Genomic DNA, 11,128 nt, shown 5'->3' on the forward strand with positions numbered 1-11,128 from the left:
TCCTTGATTTTGACAAATAACTGACATGCCGAGTATATCTATAATTGGTTTCTTTTGAAATGCCCAAATTAGAACTTCCTTATCTAGATTATTCAGTAGCATATTCCATATTAAATTGTTTAATAGAGGAATTTCAATTAATTTGAAGTATTTTAACTAAACATCTTATCATTATCATCTCTCTATTTATTTTCAATTGTTATCTGCCGAGTTCGCCATAAAGTCGAACTAGATAAGTAGTACTATTAACTACATGTACATTTACTATAATTGCACTGTTTCCTAAAGAAAACAAATAAAAACAAATACACAAACATAATTTTTTCATACAGGCACTTTGACATCTTTTTTTCCAAGATAAAAAGAACCCTTTTTTTGTTAAACTGCAGACAGTGGAGATAAAGCTTTAAGCACTTTATATCTCTCCATCTCTTTTGAATGACTATCTACGAACATAAAAATGCAAATGCTACTTTAACATTGAAAAAAATAGGGGAAAAAAAACAACAAAAAAAAAAAAAAAAAAAAAAACCCAACAACAACAACAACAACAACAACAACAAAAAAGCAACAACAATCAACAAACCTTTTTCTAACGTTATTAGATAAGAAGAAATGGTCAATGATTATGTATAACATTAATTAGCGTGTTTTAATACAAATACAGATTTATTATCACACTGGTCAGATTTTTTTTTAATTGGTAAATTAGCTTCAGTGATACAGAACTCGTGCTACCTTTATAAAATAAGGAAAAAAAACAAAAACCAACAAGGAATGGCAGCATTTAATGAACGCATCGCATCACCCAACAAAACCTAGCAACGCGGGGCCACGAGCAACGAGCCTAGCAACGCGGGATCCCGGCAACAAAACCTTGCAACGCGGGACCACGAGCAACGAGCCCAGCAACGCGGGATCCCCGGCAACAAGACCTTGCAACGCGGGACCACGAGCAACAAGTCCTGCAAGGCACCAAAGAAAAGCTGGAGAAGGAGAAAAGGTTGACAAAGAACAATCAAGGGGTATTGTTAATTATAAATAATACAATAAACAAAATCACATAGAAGGTGCTAAATTGCTGAAGTATGAAAACTCAAACGTAAACTTCCAAACAAATTGTACAGTTTATGTTTATGACAAACCATTTTTTCTTTCACAAATACACGCCATTTTAGTTGTGCAGTTCATTGTTTTCCAGACGTAATCGTTCATACCAGTTATTGCAACGCAATCTTGTGCTGTATTTGGTTCACCGTCTGCAAAGTTCTTGTACAACAATTGTGTGTTATCTGACCAGATGAAGTCATCTGAACTCACTTTATTCAACCCAATCCATTTCATGATACTCACGTTAGGAATCATTTCAAACAGCATGTCAGATATTGCCTCGGTTTCAGCTTTAGTTGTAATTTTCACCAAATCTCCTTGCCCTTTTTGACAGAGTTTTCTGCATTCTTGCCACGTTGACCCGCTTTCATGGACTAACATAAGACAAGATGTTGCCGTTTTCCTTCCAAGTCCACAATTTCCCTTTTCGTAAAGATTCCACGAAGGCGCCATATGAAGGAAACTTGTGTAAAATTCAAACGGTGTAGTGTTAATTTCACATGTTCCATTGTCGTTCATGTTGAAGGAGGCACATCCGAAAGTTTCATTACAGATTGTAGCACACTGTACGAGAGTCCTGTTATAAAATGTTTTATTTACACTCGTACTGCGAATACCATCATACCATGTTCTGTATTTCTGGAAGTAAACTTTTTCTGCCGATATGGTTAGAGCAAATAGGACACAAATGATTCCAGAATAAAATACAAACTTTACAACATTCGACATTTGGACGCCGAAATTCGCATATAGAACCGTCGCCCTCATTGTCATGTCAGTTATAAAGTATAAAAAATGAAAAATGCTACGGAATTCGTTAATGGATTTTCTTAAAAATTTATCAGTCATTAGCTTCAGTCATTAGCTAAAACCTGAAGGGATGTACAAAAAGTCGGAAGATTAATTGAGAAATGAGGAAAACAAAATACAATATGTTTAATGTACATGTAACCAGTATACGCGGTTTGAACTAGAAATGACAAAGTGTAGTAAAGGCATAAGATGGAATCTAATTCGAGATGTACTGAAATTAAGATATGCAAATGAATTCCAGTGTGCATTGTTATTTTATATCTAGATGAAACCCAAAATTATTATCATTGTTGCCTACCATGTATAAAATCAGACACGTGATATATTGCCACTGATTTCAAAATGGATCTATCAAATTAAGTCAACACTTGAAAATGTTCAAACCAACACTGTTTGCAATGGTACTTTAGGTTATGAAATTATAATACTACTGTATTAATCTAGTGGGTTCCTTTACATCAGTTTAAGAACTAAACATGTCTAAATAATAGACGTAAAAGAGAACAAAGAAATTGATGTCTTTTGGAGAACAATAAAAATATTCTAAAAAAGCAAAGAAAAAAATTAAAATAGTGAAATTAAGAATATAATAAGAAAGCCAAAATATGATAAACAAGATCGACAAGGAAAGGTGGCGTTCAATGAACGCAGCCCCCACCCGACCCAGTAACAAGCGTCAGTGGCAAGGAGCCCAGGAGGACCCCAAACAAAACGACAATATTGAAAATGGTGCAGGCTCGGTGTGATTGAGCCTGTTCATGGACGGTACTGTAAAGTGCAAACAACCGTCTACGCCCCTAGCACCGGCTTAAGCAGAATTCAACATTAAAACATGAAATGGTAAAATTTTGAATTTAGAAACATCCGTATACGTAGACTTGTTCTGATAAAAGTCTTTTCATGAAATATAATGGGAAAAAAAAACCAACATGATCTGCTGTCTTGCCTTTGCACCGTTGCTTATGTGTGTCTTTCTAACTGATTCTGCTACCGGTATTTGATTGGAAGTTGGAAGGGGTTTCGTTCCAAGAGAGAAAGATCTCAATCTGGCCTTTGAACAAATATTTGATTTTGTCTGGGAATGAGTTATAAGAAGAAGCTCAACGTCTCTCAAGCTACCTAGCACCGTCTTTCTTCAACAAAAAATAACAATTGATACAGGGCAAAGAAATGATAATAGAGACGAAATGCGTATAACTTTTTAAACTGCCACAAAACACTCAACGGGTATGGCTGTAAATGCACAAATCAATTAAAACTGACATCAAAGAAAACAGAATCAGAATAACAAAGGTAAAAATTATTGTTTTGACGTTTCAATTGATCTTTAAATCATCTGAGAAAGCTATGCGGCAAATGATGTATGAAATTCATTGACCTGTGTGATCTTTATTAGTGAAAGACATTAGCGTCTTTGTTTCAAACATTTTTGTCTTAATTAGTCTATCAAACAGATTATATGAATTATTTTAAAAGCATTGTACTTTAGACAAGGGGATCACCAAAGATCGTTGACTTCAAACCACTGGTCTCACATCGTTGTGAATTCGAATCTCAACCGGGACTATTGATTCTTTCATGTAAGGATTTACCTAGTTTTACCGAAGGTAGGTGGGTATACTTGGATGCCAAATCGTGCTCAATATAATGCAAGAAGATGTACCTGAGGTCTTCCTCCACCAGTTAAAGGGAGACACAGGCAAAATTTTTATTTCTTAGTTTTGAATTTTTCATTCATTATTCTGTAAATGTCCTCAAAATGAATACACTAGACAGTAAAAGGAACAAAACGTTTTGCCATATATAGAATCAAATGGTGGTTTCCTAACTTGGCCCGCGTGGGTCAGGTTAGAACGCTAAAATTTCACAATAGTTGTCACAGTGAACTCTGGAAACGTTAACAAACATGTCAAATGAATGACTTAGACTTGTGTCAATCATACAATACAGATTTTGACTTAAATACACTTAAAGTCTGACTGATTTTGACATAGTAACACCACCACCAACGAAAAAAAATGGAAAACAATTCAAATATAGCAATTAGTATATATCTGCCATATTGAAACAGTGTGCATGCTTCGTAAGACAGTCTAAGAAAATATATTTACATAGAGATTTGTCATTGCATAGATAATCAAAGCACAGAAGGCGCTGAATTTGTTTGGGTCTCAGAATGTAAGAAAGGTACAGGTTGTGAGATTATATGTATAGTGCCACCAATGCTTTCCAGCGTTTTAATTGTAGTAAATTGGCTGTAAGACTGATTGCAACACTGATATTCAAACCAATGTTTATTTGACTTAAACAATTTGAAAAAAAAATGAGTTGCCTTTACTGGGATTTGAACTCCAGGCCTCTCGCTTTCTAAGCGAGCGTGAAAACCCTTCAGCCACGGTGAATTTATATGCCTTAACGGCCTGAAGAAAACCATATTATTCGATCTAAATTAGGGCTTGTAACGACTTTAACTGTTGTTTAACACAGATGTAAATAATCCTGGAGCTTAATATAAGCATGTATATTTATAAAGAATCAAAGGGCTGCAAGTTCTGTGGTATTTTCTGATCTTTGCAATCTAAATCGTATTGTATATCTGTATGTATTTTCCTGTATAAGTTTATTTTTATGTATTATAATTCATTTTGCAAGGCACCAGAATTTGATACATACGGAATTCTACATAACTAGAGTTGCATCAAAAAATCATTTATGTTCATTTTTTACGACAGCCACACTTTATCCTTGCATATCATGGCTACTTCCTTAACAAAGACACTTAAAAAAGAATTAAAAATTTTTTTTTTTTTCCTCGACTGGGATTTGAACTCCAGACCTCTCACTCACCAAGCGAGCGCGTTACCCCTACACTACGGAGAAGTTATACAAACAAGGTCTGAATAACATCAAATCATTCTAAATTTAGAACTTCCATTGCATTTCGGGTTTGTAATCCTTATTAATTTCGAGGTATTTTGTTCAGGATAAACCTGTTGTTTAAAATTGAAGTAAATAATTTAGCGAAAATCTTCTCGCCCAAACAGTCCGACATGTAGAATCTATATATTCCACTACTCGGTTTGTGTAGTATTCGGTAATCAATAGTATTTTCATTGATAAAATCATATTCATCCGCGTAATTTGTGATTGTGCATTTATTGACAATTCTATAAGCCAACGCTATTTTTAAACTTTGAATGCGTTGTAATTTGTTGGATACTTGTAACAAAATAAAAATATTTCTTTCTTTTAAATCGCTAGTTTAAAGCTGTTTTGAGAACTACTTGTTGTTTGGTTTGTCGTAAACTTCTGTGGCAGAGATTGAATGTCCGCTTTGTATTTACTTATTTTCGATCAGAAAATACAATAAAACAATATTAGAAATATTCGACCATTCGGGAATTCTTTGCTTGAATATCGATGTGCCTGTCTTTGACCATCTTTACGCAGTGATCTCCCCTGAATTTTTCGGCGTTAGTGTTACATATAAAGGGAAGTAACCGCTTCAAAAAAGTGGACTACTTTCGGCATTTGCAATTAACAGCATTAGACTATGAAATTTCGCTACCATTATTTGTTTGGTCTGACGACCCAAACAAATAAAAACGATAAAGCTTGCATAAATGTTGAATCTTCTCTATCAAACTTGGTAAATATATGTTTTTATTCCTTCATAATAATTAAGAAATGAAAATCATGTACAGAAATCTACTTTTGCACACAATTATAAAATCAAACTTTTCCGCAATTTTATATTATTACCCTTATGTTTTGTGTTTTCATCTGTCTGTTTTAGGAAAGAACTTATTAGTAACGCTGCTGTCATGCATTGTAACGCCAACATCTATTACAGATTCATGTTTCTCAAATATATGACATACAACTATGCAGCGCCACAAACTTCTTCTTCTGGGTCTACTTAATTCTACAGTAATGGCTAGCAATCATTTACTTCACATAATGGTCATGCATTGATGTAAGAAAAATAATGCAATGAAGTGTCCCGAGACGACCTACATGTAGCAACTGCTTAACACCTTAAAACAGAAACCTAAACATTAGACGAATCTAGATGATTTCATACTGTGCAATACAATTGTATTGTATTGTGTAAGTACCTAATTTCATACCCCAACCTATTTTCAAATCTTTCATTCATGAGCTGTTTATCTTTTACTAGAAGTGAGTATGATGTCATCAACTTGTGCGCATAAAAGCTTAGTGTCTGACAGACATGTGCACTGCTGTCAAATGAAACAACAAAAAATAATGAATATTTACATCATTTTTTTTTTACTCAGCGAAGTTTCAAAAAAACTGCTATTACCTTTGCATGTCATGTAATACACCATTAAATTATTGTGAAAATAAATATTAGAAACAAAGAAAACTTTTAAGCAGGTAACTGCAACCTGTAGGGTACTTCAATGTCATGTGATAGCTATATGGGCTAAACGAAACAGAAATTAACTAAGGTCAAAAACACTTTTTAGTACTATTAGAGACGCTGAGCTTGAGGTTATTAGCCTACATTAAATATTAATTTTCACTCACAAATCTAGACAACATGACGCAGGACTTTTTTGTTTGAGATAACATACTTATTACTTGTTAAAAATGAAATTTCCATTAACCCTTGTTCGTTCGGCAGAACGTCCTTTTACTTTCTTTAATTTCTTTTCTGGTTTTAGTACTTTTACTTTAGAAAAACCTTGTCTTATAGACAATTGTCTTGATATTCAGACAGAATTAAGATGTACGGTCACCTAGAAGTTATTAGGATTACGCTAAGGTTTTATCTCGGCATAATGCTGCCCTCACACATAAACCACGACCTTACTGCGACCTGAAAACTAGTTAGATAGCATTTTTCTTTCGAAAATCGTTGGTTTTCTTTCCAAATTTCTCTCGCAGACGGTCCGGGGCTCTGTAGTCTTGTGTTCAGTACGTTTTCTCTATGTCCTCAATACGACCCTTCTACGTCCATGGCGTTTCCACTGCGACTGTATTGCGTCCCCAAGGCGACCCCACGGCGATCATCGGCGACCCAGCTGCGACTGTGCTATGTTTTATGCGTCCTTAAGGCGACTCTACGACGACTATTGCGTTTGTCCGGTGACTGTCCTGCGACTGTACGACGACCCTACTACGTTCTTGCTACGTCTATAAAAACAACACTTTTTACCTTTAGTAGCGGCGCCAAAGGTTTCCGAGCAATTTTTTGTAATTTCATCGGTGACTCTACGGCGTCCTTAGTACGAGTGTACTACGTCTATTGCGTTTTTATTGCGTCCTTACTACGATGCTGCTGCGACTATGGCGACTCCACTGCGATCCCACGGCGACCTAACCAGGACTCAGCAAGAACGCAGAGTTTCTGCGACTGTTTTGTGCATGTTCAAAATAGTCGCCGACGGTCTGCGACCTTGTGCGTCCTTGGGTTCCTCGCTACGACCTCGCTGCGTTGCTGCTGCGTCCATGGCGACTGTGCTGCGTCCTGGGTCGTAGCAAGGTCGCAGTAAGGACGAAGTAAGGTCGCGAGGTATGTGTGAGGGCAGTATAACGGAATGGAAATATTTTTTCGAGATTAATGCTCCCTGTAATGTAGATATGAGCCGTATCACGATAAAACCAACATAATGGGTTTTGCGACCAGCATGGATCCAGACCAGCCTGCGCATCAGCGCATCTGATCAGGATCCATGCTGTTCGCTAACCAACTCTATTACAAGTAGAGAAACTGAAAGCGGACAGCATGGATCCTGATCAGACTGCGCGGAAGCGCAGGCTGGTCTGGATCCACGCACTATGTTGGGTATGTCGTGACGCGGCTCATATAGACCAGTACCTTGAGTGCAAAATTTCAGATCATTCGCTCACTTTGTTTTCTAAAATAGTTATTGTAATTGTGAAAAATTACCCAAAATTTAAAAAGCGTTGCAACACTTTCAAGTTTTAAACTCAAATTGGTCTAGGAATAGCACAAAATTTGATTTTCAATTTATATATATTTCTTAATTACCTTTTGAATATCTTTCTGTTATAAGTGCCACGTTACTTATTTATTAAGTTGGCGACTTAGATATTACGAGGTTGGAATGAAATGAGCATATATAAACTGAAAGAAGAAGCCCTGCAATACTAGTATATTGATGAACAGAACAGAACAGAACAGAAATTTTATTAAGACTTGTACAAAGTACATCATCTACAATACATTATATTCACATATATTTTAGCTGCATGAAAATTTACAAACAAAATCTGGATATCACATTTTACGTATTCAATAGTTTCATTATAAAATATAAGTAGATAAACTAATAAACAAACAAACAGCATGCATATAGCTATGAAAAAAGATGTGCATTTACTGTATACTTTTATAAATAAATAAGATTAATTATGAATATTTTTGGAATGGAAACAAATCATTTGGAGAATGAACATTGATTCAATTCAGACATTGTTAGTTAAAAGTGTATACCTAATGGAAAGAGCTTCTTTAACAAATTTTGATAAACGTACAAGCTGATTTTTATTTTTTGAGTTTAACAGTTGAGAAAATTTGTATACTGATGGATTTCTGTAATAGTAAGTTTTTAAGTGTTGTTTTCTTATAACGTCATAGCATTTACATATACAAATAAAATGGTATTCATCTTCAATATCTAAATTATTGCAACACAAGCAATATCTTTCTTCGCGAGGAATCCCATTTCTACTAAATCTACCTGTTTGAATTCTAAGCGGAAGACCATTCATTCTTAATCTACAAAAATAAAATCTAAAACACCTACGTAGTATATTAAGATAACATTCATATTCAAAACAAGATTTAACATTTCTATATATACATAAAACAGGACTTTTTTCAATATTACTGAACCATTCTTGCTTGAAGGAATCAATAAGGCGACATTTAAATTCTGATAGAAACATAACCTTGTCTATATTACAATTATCAAAAATGTATGAAAATCCATAGTTATTTAAAATATTTTTAACATTAGAAACCCAATTTGTATGCCCTTTATTGCTATCTTCAAGTGCTTGAGTATAAACTGTTTTTAATATTATATTGTCTGTATTTACAAGTTTTAACCAGAATTTAATAATTCTTACATATCTATGAATATATAATGGATATCTCCCAAGTTCACCATATACACTAGTATTACATGTATTTAATCTAACTTTTAACAACCTTTTACAAAATTTTAAATTTATTCTTTCAATTTCCTTAGATTTAGAATAACCCCAAATTTCACATGAATAATTCAGTATTGGTGAAACGAAGGCATCAAACAACTGACATAATGTTTTTGGACAAAGATCAAACTCTTTACATTTACATAACAGTATGTTCATTGATTTTAAAGCTTTTCCAATTAAATGTTCTTGATTTAGAATAAATTTACCAGTATAGTTAAAAATAGTACCTAGATAATTGAAATCATTAAGGTAGACCATGGGTAATGCATTACCTCCACTTTGAAGAGTATTCAAATAGGCTAAAATCACTTGCAAACTACATTGAAATTGAGGGGCGTGGGTTCAAACCCCAGAAGGGGCAACTTTTTTTTCTTTCTTTTTTTTTCTTTTTAACATTATTTATGTATCTCTCTGATCCCTTATGGAAGAAAAAAGGGTTTGATTTAAATTATATAATTATTGTAGGTATTTATTTGCTAAATAATGCCAAAATTTATAGCAAATATGACACCAGATATTTTCAAAATTTAATAAAATAAAAACCACACGGTAAAAGTATTTTATATTTCGCATGATCAACCAATATACCTTTAAAAAAATTTAGGCAAACTTTGAAGACAGTCCCTCATTATGGAAAATTTTAGGAATATTTTAAATAAGGCATTTTAGATAGGGAAATGGTAAAATTAGTGTTAAAGTTGGTGGGGTAGGGTAACATTTTTATACATATTCAGAACATTTTGTTTAGAAACAAACATTTTGCTTGTGTAATTTGTTATTTGAATGTTATTATTGTTTCTTAACAATGGGCAATAGAAAAACATTTTTTATAATGATGATATTACAGATTATTTAGAGTTTCCTCATTTCTGAAAATAAGCCCTTCTAATGGCAAAGTCTTAGTTCAGAAATATATCCATAACTCATAAACCACACGGTAAATTTTATTTAAATTTTGCATACAGGTGAACTTGAAGACATATAACCGTCCTATGTTGTCAATTTTAAAGTTCCTTATGGTTCCCATTACCCATGGTCTACCTTAACAGCTTCGATTGATGACGTGACATTGGTAAAATCTTCATACAATCAATTACTGTTTTGTTGTTTATTTATTTCTTTGTGACAGTGTCTATGTTTATAATACCATAGACAAACATAGACAAACCCAAGCATTTTGAACTTATCATATTTATCACAACAGGGTGTTGATTGTGCTTCAAACATTTGTCAATAATTATTGAACATATGACGGGTTAACTTTCACTCCCCTTTTCATATTGTTGACGGGTTACATATGGATTGTCTTTATGCCCAACCGGTGGCTTCTTTTAACGAGCGCGTTACGCCTGCACCACGGAGAAGTTTTATAAACGATGCCTGAATTAAATCTAGTCATTCTAAATTTAGAACTTCCATTGCATTCCGGGTTTGTAATCCTTACTAATTTCGAGGTATTTTGTTCAGGATAACCCTGTTGTTGAAAATTGAAGTAAATAATTTAGCGAAAATCTTCTCACCGAAACAGTCCGACATGTAAAATCTATATATTCCACTACTCGGCAGTCAGATTTATTTGTGTAGTATTCGGTAATCGACATCGCTAAAAATAGCATTTTCATTGATTAAAGTCAAATTCATCTGCGTAATTTGTGACTGTGCATTTATTGACAATTCTATAACACAACGCTACTTTTAAACTTTGAATGTGCTGTAATTTGTTGGATACTTGTAACAAAATAAAAATATTTCTTTCTTTTAAATCGCTAGTTTTAAGCTCTACTGAGAACTACTTGTTGTTAGGTTTGTCGTGAAATTCTGTGTCAGAGATTGAATGTCAGCTTTGTATTTACTGACCTTCGGTCAGAAAATACAAAAAGAAAATACTATATTATTATGATCAACAAATTACAGCTGCGATTTCGTGTTAATTTAACAACTAAGTCTGTCATTATGTTGTATACCCACCCGCGTGGGAATGCGAAGAAAT

Source organism: Ruditapes philippinarum, unplaced genomic scaffold, assembly GCF_026571515.1.
Source record: "Ruditapes philippinarum isolate M1 unplaced genomic scaffold, ASM2657151v2 ctg550_1_1_1_1, whole genome shotgun sequence".
NCBI lineage: Eukaryota > Metazoa > Mollusca > Bivalvia > Venerida > Veneridae > Ruditapes > Ruditapes philippinarum.